Source organism: Lontra canadensis, unplaced genomic scaffold (assembly GCF_010015895.1).
Source record: "Lontra canadensis isolate GAN:19392208 unplaced genomic scaffold, GSC_riverotter_1.0 scaffold87, whole genome shotgun sequence".
In the NCBI taxonomy this organism is placed as follows: Eukaryota; Metazoa; Chordata; class Mammalia; order Carnivora; family Mustelidae; genus Lontra; species Lontra canadensis.
The window spans coordinates 6,394,386-6,420,252 of NW_022631081.1; the positions used below are offsets into that span (position 1 = coordinate 6,394,386).

At 46.3% G+C, this 25,867-nt stretch overlaps 1 pseudogene; it reads right to left on the reverse strand.

Moving 5' to 3' along the window:
• LOC116882701 overlaps nt 1-23,242 on the reverse strand; it is a 70,408-nt pseudogene extending 47,166 nt beyond the window's left edge.
• Nucleotides 23,243-25,867: the final 2,625 nt, after the last annotated feature.

Below are 25,867 nucleotides of genomic sequence, written 5' to 3' on the forward strand. Positions count from 1 at the left end.
CTAACGTGGACTGCCACCAAGTAATATCCAGCACCCAGCCTGGCTCCCAGCAGGTGCCTACAAGTTTCTGTTGGATGAGCTCCTGTGCAGAGAGTTCCCTGGGAATGCAGATCTGGGGCCTCAGACCCCTCTGATCAATCAGCTGTCTGATGGGGCAGTGAGAGTCATGGTACTGCCAACAGTCTGGGAGGGTTCCAGACCCTGCCCCTGAGTAGGAACAGATGTAGTGATGAACACGTCAGGGTACTGTAGGGCTCTTGGTGACACAGAAACATGAGGCTTTGATCCTCACTGGCCGTGAAGGAATGAATACATGAGTAAGATAAGAGGATAACCCAAGCAACATAAGCCCTTACTGCTAAGCCTGCCCCATACCCCAATCCAATTCAGTAGTGGATGAGAAGCTGAGCATCAAGTGGTCTGTCACTGTTAGCCCACCCCTGCCAGGAGGACATGTACTTTCAAGAGCACATCTCATGGCCAGCTGCAGTCAGTAAAGCAAGGGGAGACTCAGAGCCATTCTATATCAGATGGAACAACAGGGCCACCAAAGGTTAAATAAAATGGAGTGGACAGAAGGAACCTACAATTTAATATTCAGTTGTTAAACAGACATCCATATGGTACTTAATAAATGCCAGGCCTCTTTCAAGAACTTTTCAAATACTAGGTAGCGTGATCCTCATGATCACCCCATGGTAATGATGACCTTGACAGTAACAGTCTACATTAACCAAACATCTACACCAGGGAGCCACTGTACAATGCGCTGGACATACATTATTGTCCCGTGTGTCAGCTCCCCATGCTTTGCTTCCCCTTTACTGTTTTCATGCCATTTTTTGAGAGCCTACTGTGTGAGGGACTTTATTCCACAGAATTCATGTTGATCATCTCTTTATCTCATTGAAACCTGACAATATAGTGAAGTAAAAGTACAACAGTGCAACAGTGGCTATAATGTCCATGTTCTGTGCCAAGAGCCTTACCTCATGTAATCCCCACAAGGGGCCTATGTCGCAGGTGCTGTGAACATCCCCATTTTGTAGATAGTGAAACCAAGACACGGGGGGTGAAGTGACTTGCCACAGTTCAACCAGGATTCCAGATCCACAGCCACTACCTCAGGCCACCTCCTGGTCAGGTGCATATTTATTAAGCTAAGTAGCATGTGGTTCTCATTTGGTAAGAAAGCAAGATACTAACTTCCTGGTTTCAGGTCCCCACCAACCCCTGCTGGCCACAGCATCCAGATCACTTGTTTTCTAATCCCAAACACCTGGAATCATTTTCATGGTAAGCTAACTGGTGGATCAAGGGGGCCCAGTGATGGGGCAGCTTACCAAATTCAGTCTGCATACCAGGGTAGATGATCCTGAGCCTGTAATGTCTGGTCTTGTTGTTTTCCTTGTCTGAAGACGTGGATTGGGCAGAACTCTGAGATCTTCGCTTGTACAGTTTGGGAACTACTTTGCCCTGAAAGAACATGTCCCATTGCACCGTCCTTGGGATACACCTGTCCCCACAATCTGCACACCCTGAGGGTTCCAGTGGGATATGTACCCAAAAGGCATGCAAGGATCCACAGGCAAGAATGACCACTTCCCTGGGAGCCTGGGTGGCTCAGTCAGTTAAGCATCAGACTCCTGATTATGGCTCAGGTCATGATCTCAGGGTTGTGAGATTGAGCCCCGAGTTTCAGGTCCATGGTGCATGAAGCCTGTTTTGGATTCTCCCCCTCCCTCCCCCTCCCTCCCCCTCCCCACTCCACTTGTATGCATGCACATGCTCCTCTCTCTCTCTCTCTCAAAAAAAAAAAAAAAAAAAAAAGACCACTCCTCATGGCTGATCCCCAGTCCAGCCTCCCTGGGTCCCCTGTGATTACTCATCTTTCCCCACTGAGACCAAAGTTGAGGGCCCAGCTGCCCATGAGGGAACAGCCCATTTTCCAGGCATGAGGAAGCACTTGGGGAAGCAGCAGAGTGTCCTGCTGACCAGCCCCACTGTCCCACCACTGTCCACTACCACCATGACACAGTGAGAGGAGACCCAGAGGGAAGTCAGCATGAGGTACAGAGATGGGGCCTTCCCAGCACATACATCTCCCCAGGCATGCCAAAACAGACCCACGGGCCTGCTGCAAGCCTCTAGGAAATGCCTGGGCAGAAGATTGGGGGCAGTTTTAACCTCTCCTCAACCTCTTAAATCCCACTTGCTAGGGTCACTGACTGGGTAGTATAGGACGTGGTCCAGAAGAGTATGGTTGGACACCGGGAAGTCACCCACCAAAGGGAAATGGTGTCCCCAAACATCCTATGTCCTTTAAGCACCCTCTACGAATCAACTTCACCTATTTTTATATGGAATCTTTCAGACCTATCCCATCTCAGAGCAGTATTTGACTACTAGCACATATTGAGCACTTACTGTATATGAGCACAACACCTTAAAGGCAGTGTCTTATTGGAATACTCAAAATAGATCTATGAGATATATCTATTACTGTCTATTTTACAAATGATGGAACCAAGGCTCAGAGAGGTAATGTAATTTGCTCACAGCTGCACAGTAAGGCCTGGATTTGAACCCAGGTCTGTCTAAATAAGCTTAATATTTTCTCTCTGGGTGGGGCATGGATCCCTTTCTACAGCAGGATGGCCTTCTTGTTCTGAATGCACTTTCTCTGAACGTTAAAGGAGAACTCTAGTCTTTATTCCCAGATCTTCAGAGCACAGGCTTTGGAATGAAAAAGACCTGATTTTGAGTCCGAACTATGGTGCTTCTAGGCTGTGTGACTTTGTGCCAAGCTGTTTAGAGCCCTGCTTGGCACATCTCCAGCTCAGTAAATGTTAGTTGCTAACACCATGGGTTGGATGCTGAGCCCTTATCATTCATCATAGGATGTTCACAACAAGGCCAAGAGAAGGTGCTGCTGTGTTTGCATTTCATAGATGGGGAAACTGAAGCTCAGTGAGGAGAAGCCACTTGTTTGAGGCTGCACAGGTAATAAGGAGGTGGGGCCAGGCAGGGGAGCTAGGAGGAACACTTCAGCCCAGCGCTCCCCCCATGGTCCCTACCTTGCTGGTGGCAGTGCACATACACAATCTCCTCTAGGCAGGTGACCATGGCATAGCCCCAGTAGACGCTGGAAGTGGAGGGATGGTTAGGTCCACAGGACGCCTGCTCACTTCATTGTGGAAAAGGGCCCAGGGAGCCAGAAGACCACACCCATGGGCTCCTGCATCCTTCTCACTAGGACCCATCTGTCCCCAACAACTATTGGTCAGACTTTAAATCCCACTTCCACCAATTAGACTGAATCAGACCCTTCTCCTCTCTGTGCCTCAGTTTCCCTAGCTGCAACACGTGGAAGTTAAAAGAGAAGATCTCTAAGGGATCTTCCTGCACTGGTCTGTACCAGAGTCAGCTGCGCCAGGGCCCATGGAGGGAACGTCCTTTGAAGGCAGCCAAGCACAAGAGGATTTTCAGAGTAGCAGCCTCTACGGACACCCGTGAATGTGAATCTTGGCCAGGAGTTCCTTCCCCAGACTCCCACAGTGCCCATCAGCCAGGGTTACAGTGGTCAGTTTTCTGCTGTCTCCCCTGGAGGTGCTGATCTGGACAGTGACTGGATTTTGCTCACTTCTACAAGATGCTCAGAGAATATTCAGAGCTAATGGTGAATGCCCTAGGGCACCCAGTAAACAGAGCAACTCTCCACCTATCACCATATACCAGCAAGGAGGAGCTATGGCCACAGTTCCTTTGGAGCTGTGTAACTTGACACCAACCTCTGGGTTCCAGCCTCCCAGCTAAGGGCTTTAGCAGCACTTTCTCATTGACTCTTTCCTGTATGACTATTCCAAGCTTCCATTATCACATCCCCATTTTACATCAGATGAACAAACTGAGGCTCAGGAAGGTGAAGCTGACTGTCCAAGATCACTCAACTGGGAAGGAATAAGAGCTGACATTCTGTTTTCATTTTACATGTTTTAACAGTTTCCTAGAGTAGAACTGCTGGGTCATGTGGTAAGAGTAGGTCATAAGAAACTTCCAGACTGGTTTGTGGAGTGATTGTATTATCAGTGATTTGGGGGTGTTCCAGCTGCTGCTCCACATGGCAGGGCTGAGATCTGAGCCAAGTGCAACCTGACTCCAGAGGCCAAATAGCCACTCATTGGTGATATTTCCTCACATACACTAGGAAAACCAGCTGGGGAGTTCTGACCCTCGTTATATAGGAGAGAGTGCTGAATCAGACAAGAGGAGTCCTGAAGCTCTTCAGACAAGGACCATGCCCCTTCTTTTCATTGTCTTTTCATCCCCAAAGAGACACCTGGGCCCCTGGGAACTCCCTTTTCCTACACACTAACCACCATGTTTCTGACACCTGGCTTTTTCTCTCTCACTGAGCTCTGAGTTCCAGGCAGGAGTAAAAAAGATAGATGGGGATTCAGAGCCCAGAGCTGGGGAAGTCTCAAGCTCCATCAGTAATGACCTTGAAAGTGCAGACTCAGCTGGAACCACATATCAATCTGTCTACAATGTGTCTGTTCACAGAAGAAAAGGTGAGGCAGAAAGATGAAGGCCTCAGTGATGTAAGGTAGGGTGGGGGGAGTGCTTGGCAATCATTTGTTTTAATGTTTCTCCAAAACATTAGCATTGGAAGTTTTCTGACCACACAACCCTGGGCTTAAATCCAACCAATAAACTGGCCCTCGGGGTGTGATGTTTGACAGAAGAGACTTCAGTGTGTGGGGAGCCCTGTAAACCCTTGGGGAATGCTTTGAATTCTGGAGAGATCACTTATCCAGCTCACTCATTCAATAGGAAGGGGGAATCTGAGGCCCAGAGATAGGAAGAGATATACCCCCAGTCACCCAACAAAATGAGGACCAAGCAAGAACTTGGCCCCAGAACATACATTTATGCATTTACCTGCATATTCGTTTTCTCCTCCAGTATAATGTAAATAAATACAAGGTAAGCTCTGAATAGATAAAGGTTTTCCTTTCCTTTTCTGCATCTGCTCTCTCTCTCTTTCTCATACTTAGCACAGAGACTAGTATATCACAGGTTCTCCATTAATAGTTGATGAACAAATCCAGGTACCCTGACTTCCCTGCTTCATTTCACAGAGATTATCTGAGCACTGACTTTGTGCTAGGATGGGTGGCAGGTGCTGGAGAAATGACATGAGTATGAAAGATTTCTTGCCTTCACAGAAATGAGGCCTAGAAAACAAGAGCTGGTATACAGGTGGGCACAGATTTATCAATTGGGCACCATTTTATAAATTCTGTGAAGGAGATTCAGGGCTCCATGTGATCCAAATTCAGCTGGGATATCAGGGAAGGCCATGGGTTTAAGATGAATAAACTGAAACAAGGTCCCAGGCCAAGGGCATCTCCTAGGCCCACACCATTCCTTGGGGAGGGTTTTATGATCAGAAACTCTGGAGTCTGGGACACCTGGGTGGCTCAGTTGGTTAAGCGACTGCCTTCAGCTCAGGTTGTGATCCTGGAGTCCCAGGATTGAGTCCCATATCAGGGTCCCTGCTCAACAAGGAGTCTGCTTCTCCTGCTGACTTCTCTCCTCTCATGATCTCTCTCTCTCTCTCATTCTCTCTCTATCTCTCAAATAAATAACTAAAATCTTAAAAAAAAAAAAAAACAAACTCTGGAATCTGGCTGGAGCTGAGTTATGTGGCCCAGCCCAAAATGGATTGTGCCTTCCATTGACCATCTCTGAAGATAGATGGCCACCTCTGCACAGGAAGTGGTCAGCTTAGAGAACAGCATTAATCACACCAAGCCCTGGGGTTCTTCACAGTGAAGCCTAACATGAAACAGAACACAGTAATGGCTTATGTTCTGTTAAAAGAGCCCTTATTATATATCTATATCTATATCTATATCTATATCTATATCTATATATGGCTGCCAGGATTCCTCGAGCTGAAATAATCAGGCCAGACACACTCTGCATAGTACCTTCCCTCTGTCTGCATTCCTTCTAGGTCCCTTCCCTAATTTTGCTGGAACAGAGGGTTGCAACAGGAAATCCCTGCTTTCCGAGTTTCTTTGGAGCATGACCCCAAAGCCTTTGCTGAGCCTTATAGATCACAGGGTATCACAGGGAGATACAGCTCCAGACCAGATACCCATCAACCACAATCTCCCACTTTCCTTCTTGACCGAGTCATGGGAAGGGGGGGCAGCAGATGGGGGAATATTTGCCATAGGCAGGCTTCCCAGATCTTTGTTAAGATTTCTCCCACTGGGTGGTGTTTTGACCAGGATTTGGCTAACTCCCATACCCTAAGAATCTTCTCTGGTTTTTAGATCCTCCCATTGAGCTACTCATAAGGCCACAGCTGTAGAAAGGCTGGGCCAAGTGGCTGCAAGAATCAGACCAAGTACAGGGCCAGGGCAGAGCATGAAGGACAGAACAAACTTCCCCATGTCAAGGGTAGGAGAGGGACAAGGCTTCTTAACTCTTCTCATAGCACAGGCCCCCCATCGACCTATTCATCAGTTGGTTCAGTGTCCATTTCAAAGTCATGACATCAGCTGTCTGATACAGGGACAGGTACCCTGGCACAATCCCCATATCATTCCTCTGCAGAGAGAGAGTGCAGGCTAGGTCAGAGCATCACAGTGATCATGGGTCCTGGCCCATTTGCTTTAGGATGCATAACAAGAACAAAGAAGTTGGGTCATGCCTCCAAGACATTTGGAAGATCCCGAACCTCCTTCCATGTGGCCACGGCAAGCAAAGCACTTTGTAACCAACCACCTCCCCCTCCCCCAGAATGGGTTTTGTAGATCCAGCTATGAAAGCTATCTGCCCCCCCCCACTTTCAAATTCATACTTCCTCCCCTCAACCAAGTTCCAGGAACCTTGCTGCAAGGGTAGGGCTGGTGGCTCTTTAGAATCAGGAAGGGTCTCTACCCTCTTCAACACCAACCTCTTCTTAACAGAAGACTTTTATCAGCATCATATTGGCCAGTTTTAAGGGGAGAAAAGAGGGAAGCTGAGCTCTATGTACCATCTATAGACATTTTCCAGAATACCCAAATACCCACACTGTACTCATACCTGCCCAACAGCCTGACCCTCTGTCTTCCCAGTTTGCCTGCAGAGCTTCTCACCTGCTTGCTCTGCTTTATCCCAAGTGGGGTGTGAGGGAAGGGGCTATCTCCAAGCCTCACACAAAGAGGAGGTGATTTCTCCACCAAATTCACCTGAAAAATACATGCGGATGGAGAGCTGACATTTACTGAGCTCCTATTGTGTACACCAAGCATGGCTTGGCATCATGTACACAGTCCCCATTTAACCACACATGCCTATGATGAAGCACTATTTTATGAATGGTTTTCACATTTTAATACACGTGAAATGGGGATGCATCTGATAGAGTGGCATCTTACAATCGTGATGTACTGGTCACTGCCTGATCTCATGTGAACTCAGGCCCAGCAGTTCAGACAGTGTTACTTCAATTCAGTTTTTTTTAAAGATTTTATTTATTTCTTTGAGAAAGAGACAGAGAGAGAGAAAGAGAACAAGCAGGGGCAGGTGCACGGGGAGAGGGAGAAACAGGCTATCCACTGAGCAGGGAGCCTGACTCAGGGCTTGATCCCAGAACCTAACCTCCTAACTGATCCCAAATACCACACTGATTTGGTTGGTCTCAGGAAGGAAAGAGCAAAGGGGATATCTATTGCTTAAGGGCAGGGGCTTCATGTGTCTTGCTCACCACCATCTCAGGATCATGACCTGAGCTGAAGGCAGCCAAGTCACAGTGGACCCATCCAGGTGTCCTTCCATTAAATTTTGAGTATGGTTGTTACTTCATATGTGGAGTACAGGTGCTATTTTAAATGTCTTTATAAAGATTAGACGGATTCATCTTTGTATCAAAAAGTGATTGTGCAGAAAACCTGGCAACAGAGCAAAAGGTCACTGATGTGATATTGGCAAAGCAGACACACTATTCACCACTGTACATATGCCCACAGTGCCAGATTGTCTCACAAAGCAATAACCAAGTGCACACGTTTGGAAAAATTACTACACCTCTGACACTCTTGATCAGAGGTCAGCAGACTTTCTACAAAGGGTCAGATAGGGAAAAATTTGGGCTCTCGGAGCCATACAGGCTCCATGGAGCTAGTCAACTCTCCATCACAGCCTGAAAGCAGCCATGCATGGAATGTCATGGGCATGGTTGTGTTACAGCAAAGCTTTATTTGCAAAAACAGGTGGAGCACTGCATTCGGCCCATGGCCAAATAGTTTGTTGACCCCTTCTTTTGATGGAACAGAAGACAATACTTGGTGGAAAAATATAGACAGTGATGTCTCTCAGTCAAAAAGTGACATGAAGAGTAAGCCCTAAAATGTGAAGAAGTTTTAGGACTATCTTCACAAATGCATGTCAATTTTATGTTCCCTTGGGGTGCCTCGGTGGCTCAGTAAGTTAAGCATTTACTTTCAGCTTAGGTCATGATCCCAGGGTCCTGGAATTGAACCCCACACTGGGTTCCTTGCTCAGTGTGAAGCCTGCTTTTCCCTCTCCCTCTGCCTGACACTCCACCTGATTGTGCTCTCTCTCTCTCTCTCTCTCTGTCACTATTTCTCTCTCTCTCTGTGTGTCAAATAAACAAATCTTTTTTTTAATTTTATGTTCCCTTGTGTATCGTTATAAGTATAATGCATGATTAAAAAAAGTATACCCAAATAAGTCTCAAAGAGTTCCTTCAAAAAGTGTAAAATAAAATGTCCAAGTTGTGAGAAAACATTTTGTATGACTTCATAGCATTTTTTAAATTTCCTGATGGTTATGTTTAAAAGTGGGATGTCTTAAATTCAAAGTTTCTTAGATCTGAGCAGATAGGATCTTGTACCCACTGAGATATAGATACGAGAGAGAAGTGACTTGCTTAGGGTCAACTTGAGGTCGCAGCTGTGACTGCAGAGCTGGAAAGGCCAACAGCTCTCCCTCTGCTTCCTCCAAACTGAGCCCAAATACCACACTGATTCATGTGTTCTCAGGAAGGGAACAGCAAAGGGGATATCTATTGCTTGAGGGCAGGGGCTTCCTGTGTCTTGCTCACCACTCATCTCTGGAGCCTGGGCCAGTCCTGGGCATAGATGGTGAATGATAAATGACACAGACCCTCACAGCAGACAGCCTGAACTCAAAGCATAACTTTGTCCCTTCCTCCCCACTGTTCACACTTCAGTGTTATCACATTTGATAAAACTCCTTGCCTCAAATAGTTGTTGTGAGCTTTCAATGAGTTAATGAAGTTAAAAGAACTTAGCATGATGTCTGACACAGAGGAAGTGCTCCATAAATATTAACCATTAAGATGTTTAACTTGATATCCTAAGCATCTAGTTCATAGAAGTTTCAATATAAATATCTGCTGAATGAGTGGTAACAAGAGAGACTGGATGGAAAGACAGCTGGGTGGACAGGTGAGTGGAGAGAGGGACTGGAAGATAAATGGACAATAGTTGGATAGATGGATGGATGAATGAATGGGTAGAAGCATGTAAAGATGGGTAGGTGGATGGATGGGTAGACATGTAAAGAGGGGTAGACAGACAGAGTGATGACTGTATAGGTAGGTGGGTGGGAAGAAGTAAAGATGGGTAGATTGATGGATGGCTGCCTAAATGGATGGATATAAAGATAGATGGATGAACAGATCGATATAAAGATGGGTTGATGAGTGGATATAAAGATGGTGGATAGTTACATATATGGATGGATTGATAGATGGGTAGATAGAAGTAAATGTTGCCCTATGGGTGAATGGATGAAGAGATGGAATACTGACGAATGAAGAGATAGATATGTGGGTAGCTGGAAGGATGAATGCATGGATGAATGACTGAATGGATAGATGTAAAGATGGGTGGATGGATGAATAGTTGGATGGATGGGTAGAAGGAAATGTTGTAGAGATGAATGGATGGAGAGATGGACTACTGACAAATGAAAGAAGAGACAAGTATGTGAGTAGGTGGATAGACTGAATGGCTGAGCAACATGGAGCCAGAGGGAACTTCTTCTCTATAGCCTGAAGATAGAACCCCCACACACACCAGCCATGGAAGATCGGGTCCAAGATCTCTCTCACCGGCTGAACGAGAATGTTGTTCTTGCTGTAGAACTGTGTGACCTGGGAGCTCTGATGCAGGGATTCTATGTAGTTATAGGCAGAAAGGGATTATCAGTCACTCATGCTGCCATTTGAATGTCTATTATGGACCTGGCAGTGTGACAAGGGGAGGACGGTGAAGCCTGGAGTGACCCTCAGGGTCCCACTCCATTCCCCACCTCCTCACCGAAGTCTGGAACTCAGCCCAACTCCCTCCTGTGGCCCCACAGTCCACCCCTAATCACAAAGAGGGCCAGATGCTTGGTGTATGAGTCCTACTGCAGGTATGACCTGTGGATGCAGCGCCTCTGCACAAACTCATCTGCCTGAAGTGACAGTGACAGAAGTGTCAGTCCAGAATTGATCTGCAGTCTTTATCTTGGTGTATTTCAGGCACAAGGCCCCTCTGTGGGGCATACAGGGGCTAGGACTCCAGGGCCCAGACAGTTCATCTACCCCCTCCATGGGCCATGGATCTCACATTTTCTCCACTCCAGCCAGTGATTACCCCGCCCCAGGGTCCTCCTAAGGAGAGGCCAGCACCAGACCCTGGGAGCCAGAGCCAGGAAACAGGTACACTTTTGATGGAGATGGCTGGGGGGAGTTGAGAGAGGCCCTTTGTATGCACCAGTGGGCAGAGCCCAGAGATCCAGATGATGTTCAGAGTACTGGACCACTTACCCAACAAAGACAAAAGGATGGGGCCTTCCATGGGGTCCATTATGAGGGCCTCCTTCTCATAGTACTTACTAGCAAGAGAAAAGGACAGGCAGGTTTGGATGGCGACTGGCAGAGAGCGCACAATCGACTCTGACCTGCTGGTTAACAGAGGACTGTGTTCAGTCTCCCTCTTGTCACCTCTGTGAGCCTCAGATGCCCCATCTGTAAAATGGGTGTAATAAAAATAGATGTCCTAGGGCTGTTGGAAAACCTTTTGAGAGAGACAACAAATGTGAGGCACTGAGCACCATGTTTTCCATGGAACTGCTCAATACATGGCTATATGATACAGCTGGAATGAGAGTAACAGGAATAACGATTAGAAAGTGGCTCCTGGAGTTGCTTGGGTGGCTCAGTCATTAAGCATCTTCCTTTGACGCCGGTCAGGATCCCAGGGTACTGGGACTGAACCGCACACTGGGGTCCCTGTGCAGAAGGAGGTCTGCTTCTCCTTCTCCACTTCCCCTGCTATTGTTCCCTCTGTCTCTGTCTCTCTCTCTGTCAAATAAATAAATAAAATCTTTAATAAACAAACAAACAAAAACAACAATGACAACAACAACAAAACAAAGTAGCTCCTGGCTGGTTCTATGGACATCTACCGCATCTTCCATTTTAGAGGGAAAATTGCTTAGGGGCTCGGATGTTGTCTGCCCTTCTAATGTTATTGAAGCAGCAAGATGCTTTTTAGCTGTAGTGTGCACTGAAAAGCTGTATTAACAGGACTTCCTGCCCGGACAACCAATGTGCTCGATGCCCTGCTGATGTGTTCAAGAGCGCCCCCTGGCTCCTGGCTCTTCCAAATAACTTGTGATGTGGGCAATACAATGTTCCTGCTGTTTTGCTTTTTATTTCTTTGTTTGAGTTGTGGAGTGGCTTCTAATTATTTATTAACTCATACCATCTAGAAACAGAATTCTAGAGTTGGAAAAGACCTTGTTCTACCCTCCTGAGGGGTCTCAGGCTCAGGGAAGGCAAGTCACTTGTTGGAGTCCACACAGTAGGTGGATATAGGTTACACTCAGTCATCCTGGATCTTCCCATCCTACAGCAGGGGGCAAAGACCACAGAATCTGGAGGGAAATAGACTGAGTGGGTGCCAGGCTCAGCCATTCCTGCCTTACTGTGTGTCCGTGGGCAGGTGACTACCTTCTCTGAGCCTCAGTGTCTTCAGCTGTAAAATGGGAAGAACGAAGAAACTCACCCACCCAGTTTGTTGGGAGGATTAAACGTAGACCTGCTTGTACAGCAGCAGAACAGATCCTACCTCCAGGAATTTCTCAGGAAATGGTGGCAACATCATGGTAATTTCCCCCCAGAGGAATCTTCCATTCACCAGAATATTGGCTGAAGCAGAACTGACCTGCCCTTTACATGCTCAGCAGCAAGTTTGTACGTTTTGGCTGAAGATGATGCTTTAAGACTCTTTCTGCTCTGCCACTCCATTTCCATTCCAAAAATCAGCACAGTTACCTGATCATGAACCTTGGAAATACTGCCCTGAAAAACAGCACTTAGGATTCGGAGCAAGATGTGACCACCAACGGTGGCCCAAGGAAACGCCTTTGGGGTGATAGGTTTCACTGGAACAGTTCTGTGTCCTGACTGTGCTGTTGGTTATACAAAACTAAACATGTGTTAAAATTCCACAGAACAATACAGAGATAAAATGAGTGTATGTAAAAGCTAACAAAATCCAAATAAAGTTTGTTGTTCAGCTAACAGTATTTTACCAATGGCAATCTCTTATTTTGGTCCTTGTGCTACGGTTATGGAGGATGTTATCACCTAGGATAGAAAAGACTTTCTGTGAAACTAAAAAAAAAATAAGTTTAATGAAGAAAGAGGTTGGCATTATTGCTGAGATACAAATTCCTTTTGACTGACTTACTGAGAAAACACAAGGTTATATGCCAAAGGCAATAACTACAGAGGCCCTGAGCCCATGCAAGGGCACAGGGCAGAGATGTGTCACAAGAAGATGAAGAGATTAATTGGACTCCGATGCCTGGATTTTTTCCAGTTCCTCTCCTGCCTCCCAGGCTTTGCACTTCTTGTTCCCTCTGCTGGGATCACTCTTTCCCCCACACCCCCTTTACCTGGCTAATGCCTACATGGCCTTCAAATGGAAGCTCAACTGCCATGTCTTCCAGGACACTTTCCCAGGCCACCCAGTGGAGATTAAACACCACCCACCTGACTTGGAATACTCATCATATCTTATCCCAATCAGCAGTAAGTTGTCTTCCCTGCAACAATATGACGTTCATGAGAAGAAGCACTTTGTTATACACTTTCATACACATTTTCCTAGAAAATAGGCTAAGAATAAAAGATGATCATAATACCCATTGCATGTGAAGATGCAGTTAGACAGGCACTTTCATACACCAAGAGATGAGGAGATTCTCAGATATTCCCCTCATATTCTCCCTCCCTCCCACCTTCTCCCCCACCCCTGGCTGGGAAGGGAGTACTGGCCATGAAGAGTCTCTTCATTTTTCACTGGCTGACCCATGCTCTTAGCATAACATCCAAGTTTTGAACATGACAGTTGAATCCAGTTTATCCCTAATATCTAGGTTAGTGCCTGCCACATGGTAGGCACTCAATAAATATTTACTGGATGGATGAATGGATGGATGGATGGATGGATGGATAAATGCTTGCCAAGAGAAGAGGGCTCATACTATAAAACGTTTACACCAGGTAGATCTGAGCTAGAAAATAAAATGTAAAAAGGTATCATTATTTCTAAAATGCTGTGTACCACTAACTCCGGCTCTCCTTCAGAATGACAGCAATCCCTGTCCCATTTACCAAATGAAAGCAGAGACAGAGAAGCTAAATCACTCCTCTAGAGCCATAGTTAGCAAGAAGACAGTAGGCTTAATTCACAGGAGAAGAGAGATGCCTAAGATAGCAAGATCCTACATCCCACTGCAAATCTTAATATCCAGCATTGACAGTAAGCACTTGAATTGTCCCAAGATCCTAAACTGGCTAATTTGGAGGCAAACATCCAGAAATCCTTTATTTAATCTCTTTCAAATCAAGTACATACCAAGGGGGAGAAAATAAAGCTTTGTGTAATAGGTTGCAGTTCCCTGCAGGTGGTGGCAGAACATACCCAAGAGGCTAGTCTTTCAGGCTCACCTGCTGTTTTCCACCAGGTAATGCACAATTATGTCCAGCACCTTCTCAAACAAGGCAGTGCAGATCCACAAGTGTTTGAAGGCGAGTGGGGACAGGTTCGGCAGCTTTGGCAGCTTCAACACATTCTTCTGGAGGCCTTGGATCTGGGTTCTCCTTCAAGGCCAGTAAAGAAGGAGGATGAATATTCACAAAAGAGGAAGTCCCACAGGACCAATATGCAACTGGCGAAATGTTCTACCTCTCTAGGAAATGAAGGAATGGCAACTAAACCAACAAGAGCCCTTTTTGCTCTTGGCAAGTGGGTAAAGAGTTGAAAAAATTATGATACCCAGGGATGTGAACGTGCAGTGAAACAGATGCTTTCATAAACTGTTGATGGGCAAGCCAGATTCTCACAGTGCTACTTCTCTTCTCTTCCTCTTCCTCTCTCCTTCTCTACCCACTCTATCTGCTATGGATAAGTGACTGCCTGAATAAATGAATGGCTCTCCCTTACCACCTGGCATAGGTATCTCTAATTCTTCCACCAGAAAGTCACTCCTGATATTATGGAAGGCCCATGGAAATCCATCCCTTTAAAAGTTATCAGCAAACACCTGGGAATTTAGCAGATGGATTGGAAGGCATCTGAAGACCATGTGGCCAAGGAGTCAGATTCCAAACAGGAGTTGGCAACACCAAAGCCACATGCTGGCCCATCATGCAGATCTGATGAGAAACACTGGACTGGCACAGCCTGGAAGGCAAATCAAGGGCCATTTCCCATCCAGTGATGTGGAGTGATCACCCACAGCAGAGAAGGCAAACATGGCAAGTGTGCCCCTTTCTCTCCCTCCTCTTGCTGAGGATAGACATGGCTAATCAATCCATGCATTCTTACCCACAAAACCCAAGAGCAGCTCCAGAATCTTTCACAACAAGGTCCTTTGGGCAGCCTCTAGCATGAACTGAGAATCCCTGACCAAGCCCCAGATGGAGGCTTTGGTTGCATTGTTGGGACTTTGGGGGTGACTCTGATGGAAGGCACTCATGTACACACACTCAGGCGATGAGCCTCCCCCCAATAAACACAATCAGCCCTTAAGATGTGTGAGTAAAGTCACTGCTCCCCTTCAATGGTTGCCTCAATGTCACACCCAGGCCATGCAGACAGTGACCATATTGGTTTCATTAAATTTTGGTCTTCCGGCATTCAGAATGGGGTCTGGCTCCCAAGAGGCACTTATTCATTCAACAGTCATTTCTAGAACATTTGGGGGTGCTGGGCACTGTCCAGGCACTGGGAACATAACAGGGAATACAGATTTTAGTTGCCTATTCGCATGGAGTTCAGAGTCCAATGTGGGGGTGGATAGACAAGTATCAAGTAAACAAATAAATGACTACTTAGAGGTAGTGATAACCACAGAGAAGTAAACAAACAGAGGGATGATCTAAAAGAGAAATGGGGTGAGGGTTGGAATTTACCCTTAACTGGGGGAAGGCCTGAATGATGACAAGGAACTAGCCATGGAAGATGGGGTGTGTGAACTGGGTGGTGCATACAGCATGTGCAAAGGCCCTGAGGTATGAAAGATTCTGGCAGGTTTGGGAAGCAGAAAGGAGAATGGAGAGTGTCAGAAGGTACGGGTTCTTGCAGGAGGAGCATGGACTGTCCTCCGTGGGCCCGCCTTGCCCACACTCCATGCTCCACACTCACATGCTCTCGATCAGCTGCTCCAGGTCCTGCACCTTGCAACTCAGCTCCTTGGCTGGTGGGAAGTTCTTGCCCACATTCATGAAGAGAGTTGCAATCTTGTTTCAGCACCAGAAGCCAGCCGCCCGCCGCTGCAGCCCATGCATGATGCAGGCCTCCACAGCCACTGCAGGGACACAGCAGTCAGTCAGCAGTCCCTGCTCTGCCCATGCTCCCCTCCACCGAGCTCAGATCTCCAGTCACACAGAGATGCTTTGGAGAGCTGCAGGCTCCAGAATCACAAAATTTATGAAAGGCTCTTAAGGAAAGGCACATATGCCTCCCTACCTTCCACTCCCTCAAAAGGGAGCAAGAGAGCTTAGAAGTTAACCTTTGCGAACCATGAGAGACTATGGATTCTGAAAAACAATCTGAGGGTTTTGAAGGGGCAGGGGGTGGGAGGTTGGGGGAACCAGGTGGTGGGTATTAGAGAGGGCAGGGATTGCATGGAGCACTGGATGTGGTGCAAAAACAATGAATACTGTTATGAGGAAAAGAAATAAAAAATTAAAAAAAAAAAGAAGTTAACCTATGCTCACTGCCCAAGGTCAGACTGTCTGTGTTGATGTCCTCTCCCAGATACTAACCAGTTCCCCTCCCTGTGTCTCAGTTTCTTCATCTGTAAAATGGGGATAGTAGGAAGATGTGTCTTAAAAGGTGACTGTTAGAATGAGGTGGAAAAGGACGCCTGGGTGGCTCAGTCAGTTAAGCATATGCCTTTAACTCAGGAGGTGATCTCAGGGTCCTGGGATTGAGCCACACATAGGGCTCTCTGCTCAGGGGGAGTCTGCTTCTTCCCCTCCCTCTGTTCTCACTCTCTCCCTCTCTAAAATAAATATGTAAAATCTTTAAAAAAATGAGGTGGGAAAAAAATGTATGGAAAGCACTTCATGTAAAGTCTGGCATATAGTGAGTGCTTTAGAAACATGAGCTATTACTCCTGCCAGTGAGGGAGGAGGGATCGGACCACAGGACTGTCAAGCTTTATCTGGGTTAAAGAATCACACCAGTGTCATTACTGTGATTCCAATAAGAGCTAACATTATGCATCTCATTCTAACTCTGCCACAGCCAAGGAGGAAAAAAAAAATTTTTTTTTCAGATGTGAAAACTGAGGCTCCAAGCAGTGAGCTGAATTGCCCAAACCCAGCACATGAGTGATGGAGCTGGGATTCAAATTCAGGCCTGAACCCAAGGTGTGCTCACCACACTTGTGCTTCCATGAAAAATTTGAAGAGAGGATTCAGTCATCATCTTCCGGTGTCTGTTTCCTCCGTGATTCCCTGTGCTCTACCACTAACTTGCTGTGTGACCTCAGGCAAATCACTTTCCCTCTCTGAGCCTTAGTGTTCCCTCCTGGAAAATAGTCCTTGTGTAGGCCATTCCGGTGGCCCCAGTCTTCTTTTTGTTACTTTCAGCAGGCCTCTATTAAGTATTTTCCTGCTTTCTGTCTTACACAGCAGACTGGGAGCTCACTCTGCAATGTAATAGGAACATAATCAGTGTTGATGGGAAAAGGGAGTCTATTATAAGAGCTACTTCTTAGTCGGTATCGGCCATGTATTGACCAGTGTTGAAGTTTACCTTCCCTAATCCTGGTGGAAAAACCCTGTGACATGAGTGTTCTAGTTGCTGTCACTCCACACAAGGACAACACCAGCAGTCTGAGGGCAAAGAGCCTGGCCAAGGTCAGGTTGTGCACAAGGAGAAATACTGAGCAGTTTTGGTTCAACTACTTGTCTTGGGATATTTTTGTTATTGTTATTGTTGTTGTTGTTAGCAATTACTTGATTTTTTAATTTCTATTACATTTTTTAGACTCCATGCTCAACATAGGGCTTTAACTCACATTCCCACGATCAAGAGATGTGTGCCTACTGACTGAGACAGTCAGGTGCCCCAGCAATTATTTGACTTTGAATGAATGTCCACTTTATTGTCTAATTTGCCTATGGGCTTAAAATATTCTGGGTAAGCATCTTCTACACAGCTTCACTTTTGCTTACATGCATAACACTTTTCATTTGTCTCTACTGCAACAACTTAATCATCTAGGCATTGGATAATTGTTTGGTTCTTTCTGACAATGGCTCATAAGGAACAATGGATCAAAGACATCTCGGAGAGACCCTACAGGCCTTATTCAGTGCATTGCATTTCTTCTCTCAACCCAAAATGGTTGAAGTTAGATGATTATCATGATTTTCAGCACTTTCTATTCCTCTAAGTCTTTAACAGGTAGATATGGCCACACATTCTGAAATGAGCATGCCTGTTATTTTCTTTGCAAAATGTCCAAAAGAAAAAGAAAATAGGTAAGCATATTCCCATATTCACATTTATGTGTGTGTATATGTATATACACATGTATACACAAACATATAAATGCATACATATATACACCCCTACATATATACATACACATACAAGTACATCAATATACCTATCTCTGTAATTTAAACAAATGTATCTCATTAAAAAATAAAATTTGCCAAGGTCACCCAAAAAACAAGTGGCAGAGAAGGGATTTTAACCCAGCTCTGCCTGGCTGCCAGGGAGCTGAATGGACATCAGCGTGTTCCCAGATCTTGGTGTGTGCTCCCATGGGTGGTGTGCCCAGCCCGTGGGGATATAGCCGAAGGGCCGGCTGGGTCTCCTCGCTGGGGCCTCTCCAGGAGGCCAAGACCTCGAGAAGGGAATTACCACATGTCCTTTCTCCCAAGACACTACAGTCATGAAATAAAAACGTTTTTCAGGGAGAAAGAAACACCCCCACTTACACATACACATGCATTAGAAGCTGAATCCTGACTTGGAGGACATGCAAAACCTGCGTCTACAGCCACGGGAGAAATACAGTAAGAACCTGGCAGCATGATTATTTCTGGAAACTTTGTGAGCCCAGCTGGTTCGATGAAAGAAATCTGAGTCAGGCTCCGAGCCCTGGGCCTGCCGCCTTTCTGAGCCAGCTGGACGTGATCCCTCAGGAGGGGTCGATGGCTCCTAATTCCCTATATTTTTAAAACCCATCCATCCTCTTCTTTTATTTGGCAATAGCGAGAGGCAGGACAAGGAAAGGGTGTGGAGCCCATTCGTCAAATGCAGACCAGCGTCACTAGGATTGTGAGTCCCCATGGTGTGAGTCACCATGATCTGAGCCCCCAGGAAGTCAGTCCCTCCAGGGTCAGCAGTGATTAACTCCTTGTGGAGTGCAGAGGCCATGCTTCATTTCTTTTCTAGACTTTTCCATGTTTCCAAATCCCCTAATGGAGCCCCTTGGGAATCCACAGATAACTTTTTGAGTCACAAAGCAAAAGAAGAAGTGTGAGAAGGCTTGCTCACCAAAATGCCATACCCACCAAGGCAGCCCATGGAGAAAGAAACCACTTTCAAGGACATGGGCTGCAGACTCACCACAGATGACTTGGCTGTTGTCCTCGTGGACAAACTTCCATGTGATGGCCTCCTCCATGATCTGCTTCACCTGGAAGGCAGAGGCAGCTGAAAGGGAAGACCCAAATGCGCCCCAGGTTGTGGTCACCCCAGAGGGCTGTGTCACCTCTCTGGGCCTTCTCAGGCTGGCTGGGGTGGTTGGCTGAATGCTTTCCTTCCACGCCCTTCTCACCGAGTCTTCTGTAAGCCTGCAGCCTGTCAAAGTGTCACACTTCACGTTTTATGGAATTATTTTCTTCGGGTGCTCTGCATGGGGTGTTTCTTTTCAGCTGTCACGGGAAATATCAGCTCCTTCCTGGGCCCCATTATTTGAGACCACCCTCCTCCCCCTCCAAGACTCCATCCACACCTTGTTATGGTTCCTTCCGGATACTTATCCTATTCCTGTCCCCTGTACTTACTTACCATCTCCCTGCTCTAGGACATGAATTCCCTGGGGGCAGAGCCTTGTCTGCCTGGCTTGCTGTTATATCCATGGAGACTAGAATAGTACCTGGTGCATAGCAGGTGCTCAATAATATATTTGGAAGGAAGGAAGGAAGAAAACAAAGTATGTAAAAGAATCAGAAAGGTAGATTGACAAATCAGCCCTGGAATCTGGCAGACCTGGTTTTAAATCGCTGTTCAGGCACCTACCAGCTATGTTTGTGATCTTGTTTTGGGAAACTGAGGCTCATTGAGGGGAAGTGATTTGCCTAAAGAAGTAGAGCTGGCCCAGAGTGGAGACAGAATTCCAGGCTGAGTCTGAATCCCAAGATGTGTGCTCTTCCTACCACCCTCACACACTCAACAGATATTTTCTGAGCACCACTGATAGGCCAGGTATGGGGAACCCAGTGCTGAAGGGGAAGCCCTGCTTCTGCTCACAGAGGGGACCATCTGGTGGCCTGAACATCCATCTGCTTTGCTGGATCCTGGGCCCCACTCTGCCCAGAGTCACTATGGGGCTTTAGCAAAATATTTCTCCTTTCTAGGGCCTCAGTTTCCCCATGCTGAGGCTGATGGGGTCAGGAGAGATGAGCTCCAATGCCGGTCCCAGCTCCACATCACCAGCGCTGTGACGAGGAGGTGACGGGAACAGGTCTAAATCTGACCCCTTTTGTGGGCTTCCTGGCTTCCCTCTGGCCCACTCAGCCTCAGCTGTGGCTGGGCCTGTTCAGTCATGCCCCCATCAGAGAGCAGTCTCAGGCTCTCCACACCCCTCTCTCCCTTCCATCTGCTTGCCTCCTGGAGGGGAAGGCAGAACACAGAGCATCCCGGGTCCTACTCTGTGTGAAACACATGATAGTCCCTGTCCCACATGTCCAAGTCAGCACCCTGCCTGTGAACAGCTGCTGACCTTGGAGCTCAGGGCCCCCACCCCCAAACTGGGTTTTGCCAGCTGCATTCCTAAGTCTGAAAACTGTCCAGTCAAATCCGTGGAACTGGTCCTACTCACAGGTGTGGAAACTGAGGCTCAGGGAGGCAAACAGGCTGACTCAAAGATACATGCTAGATGCAACAACTGGACTTTTGACTTGTACTGGTTTCTTTGATCTTAGCACCAGCATCCATAGCCTGGCCCCTCTAGCTTCTAGCTGTGCTTCTTCAGGCCAATCACATCAGCTCTCTGCACCTTAGTATTCTCATCAGATAAGGGCGTAGAGGAATAGCACCTGTGTCCAGGGGCTGTGGGATGACAGAACAAGGTCATGCACACTCTATGCTGAGCACTGAGCCCAGCACAGAGGGGCCTGTGGTAAATGTTAGAGCTGCACATGCATCACTCCTGCCTGAACCCTCATCAGGACTCTTACAGTTACTCTGGTCCCTGCTGAAATAGTGCCTGCTGAGGAGAATAAATTCCCCGGCTTTCAAGGCCCGCACAGTGGCTACTTTAGTAACCCCCATCAGATTTATATCTATTTCATCCTCCCCGCCAGCCTATGGACCTCAAGAGGGGAGAACACACTGCTGGATAGCTGTGGCTCGGGGACATCCTAGGTACTCAGTAAAATTCAGTTTGAGGAACAAACGGCTTGAAAGATTATGACTGGCTTTTACATTAGGAGAATATTTTAGTTGGAAAATGCTTTCCTGTCACCATAAATTGTGGGTGAATCGAGAGCAGCAGCATTAACATCCCTGTTTGTCGAGGCAGCAAAGAGAGGCACAAAGGTCCAAGATAAGCACTCTGGACCAGCCAGTCCCAGTCCATGAACTTTAGAGAAAGAGACTCTATGTCCCAGACTCAGTATATCAGGGTTCACACAGAGACCCTGGCTTGTCAGAACTGAGACCAGAACCCAGTTCTCATCTTCCAGGAAATGTCCTCAGCCATCGGTTGCTCAGGCTCAGCTTGCGGATTCTGCTGTTCCTGCTGCTAACACCATGGACCCAAGTCCAAGTCCATCCAGGGGCACCACCAAGGAATGAGGGCTCCTCCTTCCCTTCTGTCCTCAAGTCACTGACAGGATCCCTTTTCTACACAAAGTTCTCAAAGGGCACAGAAATGGAATCCCCTGTTAGTTTGGTAACCCCTTACTTGCAGCAGATGAGAAAGAGGTCTGGTCCTAATTTTCACAGGGGTGGGGCTCTGCGTGAGTCCTGAGAATGTTGTAACAATAGGAACAATAAGGAGTAGCCTCAACCTTAGATCATAGCCCAGGGATGATCAGGAAGCCGGGGGTTGCCAGACATGGAGCCAGAGAATTTATCAGGGACCCCAAAGGTTCTATAATTGTTAAAGTTTTGGAGGCCCATTCATGGGAACTGTTGGTACCAGGACACCTACTGTACACCCCTGATGTGTCATGTCTCAAACAATCTTGAATTCTCCATGCCTCTCTCAGTCTTGACCTGTCATGAGCTCATAACCTGGGGCAGCCTGACACTGGACCCAGGAATGTCTGCTCAATGTAAGAATATCATATAAAGTGTTCATGCCAATGACAGGCCTTGGGAGCTGAAATTAAGAGAATGGGGGCATATTTTGTATACAAAATACTCTAGAGTGTATCCCAGACTCCAACTTCCACCAAGAAAACAAAGGAACCAGCTGACAGCCAAGGAGTAGTGGCTGGATAGAAAACCCCATTGCTGTGGGAAGAACAGGTTTGTATCTCACATCCCCACAGGCCTGTAACACTGTGTGAGCATTGAGACTGCTATCATAGGACAGGCAGTAAAAATAAGCCTCATCCTAAGCCTGGAGCCCAGTGATGGTCAGGGAGTCTGAGCTGCCTGACGTGGAACCAGAGAATCAATCAGGAACTCCCGAGTCTCTACTATCATCCTCATAGATGAGGAGTCTGGATGCCTTTCCCGGGAGCTGCAGGTACCAGTGCACATAAGGTTGGTATTCCATTCCATCAAAGTCTATGTTGGTGGGGATTCCAGTGCAGGAAATTATGACATTCTGCCCAAGGGCCCCAAACACTTAGGGCAGCTGAGTCAGCACAGACTGGGCCTAGGACCCTGGAAGGAAGAGAGACACAGAAAGCATGATGCTGGGGTCGGGGATCAAGAGGAGGAAGCAGAACCCCATGTGTCCTCCCAGGGCCTCTCTCCCCTTTCCCCAAACCCAGTCATCTGTGCAATGAATGAGGAAGCTGAGGAGGAGAGGGGACCAGACCATGGTGGAGGTCATCACTGATCCTTCCTTCTGTGGCCTCACAGCTGAACAGAGCCTCCCTAATCTATCCCTTCCCCTTTTCATCCTCTGAGAGAGGGAGGGCCTTTCCATGCAAATGAGAACTCAGCTCTCTGATCCCTCACTGGCCTTGGGTCAGATCCCTCTGTCTAAGGATGTCAGTGGAATGGGCAATGGAGGGGCTGTGTGGGGCCAGGGGGTAGAAAGATCATAGCTCTGAGTCCTGAGCAGAGGGCACAGCAAGGTCAGGTGGGAGGTTTCAGTTCTGATCACCCCTGATCTCTCAGAAACTGGCCCTCATCACTCCCTGGTGTCAGATCCAGACATACCTTTGTGTGAAATGGTAACTATCCCCATCAGGCATGACTCCTGCCTCCCCACTGCTCTGATCACTGTCTTTTCATTAGGTCCATGGCAGGTGTCCCCCCATATGACCTCCCATCTACCTGAGGACAGAATTTATGCTCTCTTGAGACTCCTCAGTTTAAGTCTGTCCATGGCCTCTTTGGCTGTTCATAGATCAAGACTGAGGTAGGATCTCTAAACAAATTCCTCTAGATTGGGATCAAGTCCAGAGCAGTGCCAGGACCTCAGGGACACATGGTCCCTTTTGTGCAGGATGCTGGGTCTTTCCTTTAATGTGGCTCTTCCCTGATTTCCAGAGCTCTCCTTCCATTGAGGTGACTATTGCACTGAGGAGACAGGAAATGATTCTTTCCAGATGACACTGAGGGCTAAAGAGGTCACACACTGAAAATCTTTATCATCTGTCACTCTTGCCACCTGCTTAAACAAGTTCTGCACACACTGTGGGTGGTGATTCCCTCTCAGGATCTGTCCTCCCAGCACAGGCACAAGACTGCAGGAACCCAGCCACGTGAGACTATGTGTGGCATTGACCTCAGAGCACAAGGGACAAATGCTAAAGTTCTAGGAGGGAAGGAGTGACAGCTGCAGATGCTCTGGCAGGAATCCAGTGACAGAGTATATGTGTCAGTCACACCTTAACCTACAGTATACTTAAAATGGAGGTATGTTATTAAACACAATTCAGCTCAGTAAGATGTAATTAAAGTAATGGCAATGCAAAGTTGAAGATGCAGGTACAATCATCCATATACTTTTCCAGATCTGTGCTTATTGTAGAGTGAATATAAATATAAGTTGTTTTAAAATAGATGGATGGAAAAAATGTGGAAAAGAATGCCTCCCATTCTCAGTTGAGTAGTTGCCTACAAACTTCTAAAATCATTTGATTTGTTTTTAATTGTTATTATTATTTTATTCATGAACTTTCTTTAATGGGTCTGATCTTACAGGTAGGAAAGCATCACTTGTTTCCCAGTGAAAACCCATGAATGTCCTGTTCCTATAATGTTCAGAGCCATCTCAGTGATAGAATTACCACATACAGACAGAAATTCTAGGATGGAGCAATTTGAAGTCAGATATTTATCTGGGATGGGCAGAACTATAGTCTCTGTGCCTTGTGTCCATCATGTTTAGCATAGAGCAAATGCTCGTTCAACCACCTATGATGAGAGGAAAGAATTTCTACTACCCAAGACCACCTCTGTCAAATGCCCCACATCTGACTGATGGAGAGGTGGAGATAAGGGGGACTGTGTCCCTGAGTTCGCACACCCTGTGGCCCTCAGATAGGACAGACTTTTCAGCAGAGGTCTAGCCTAGCAGAGGGAGTCAGACTGGTGAATGAGGGAGTAACAGCCCAGCACAGGGAGGGTGTGTCTCATTTTCATGGGCCTTGAGCTCTGTGGGAGCAGCACTGAAGCTTCTGTCCCAGAATCAATGTACTGATTAGCCTCATCCCTGACCAGAGCCCAGAAATGGCTGGGGGCTCTGCTGCCCATGGGAACAGAGACTCCTCCTGGGTTTCCTGAGGATCAGACTAGTCCCAGGAGACCAAGAGTTCAGGTGACATCCTTGCTGACCCGCTGACAGGACCCCAGTCACACCCAATTTTGCTTGTGTTTCCTGCTGTTGGGAAATCTGTTCTAATAGAGATGGTGACTTGAGGACAGCTGGGTGAGCACAGGTTGACCTTGACTTCTGGACAGAGAAGCCTGGAAACTGCAGAAGTCAGGACACTGTACACTCAGAAAGAGGGGAGTTGTGTGTGTGTGTGAGTGTGTCAACAAAAATGAGATGAAGTATCCCTCTGCCTTGCTTATGACTTCTCCTGAGGAATAGTTTTCCATGAAGTTGATTCTGGATTTAAAGGACAGTTATCCCAAAGATCTTTTCCCTGAAGGGAGATTCATTTTACATGGTGGGGGGTTTAATATGAGAGCAGACCTCTTAGAAATTTACTGAATCTGAAGTCTAGGTCTAGTTGAGTGACATAACTCTGTCTATTTTTTCTCATCTAAACTCTCTTCCATCTGGCTCCCTGCTCCGTGGGGAGTGCTTCTCCCTCTGACTTCTCCCCTCTCATGCTCTCTCTCAAATAAATAAATAAAATAATAATAAAATAATAAAATAAAATCTTAAAAAAACCCCTCCCATCCAATGAATAACATAAACATAACTTAAAGTCTGCCTAATAGTGGAAAATATGTTATTTTATATAGTTATATCTATATCTATATAAAATATTATATATTATATATAAATATATATTAATATATAATATATTAATATAACATATTAATTAAATATTAATTAAATATATTAATTAAATTAAAAATAATTAAATATAATATATAATATTAATATATTAATATACATTATATATATTATATATATAAAATATTTTATAAATATATAGATATAACTATATAAAATAACATATATATATTATGTTATATATTATATATATATAAAATAGATATATATATCTTATATATATCTTATTTGATGTTGTAAATCACAAAATGGTACTATTTTATCTCTCCAAGTATTTGGAAATTATTTGTGCAGTGAGGAAACAGGGTGAAGTAAAGGGGAGCCCAGACTCTGGTAAGGATGC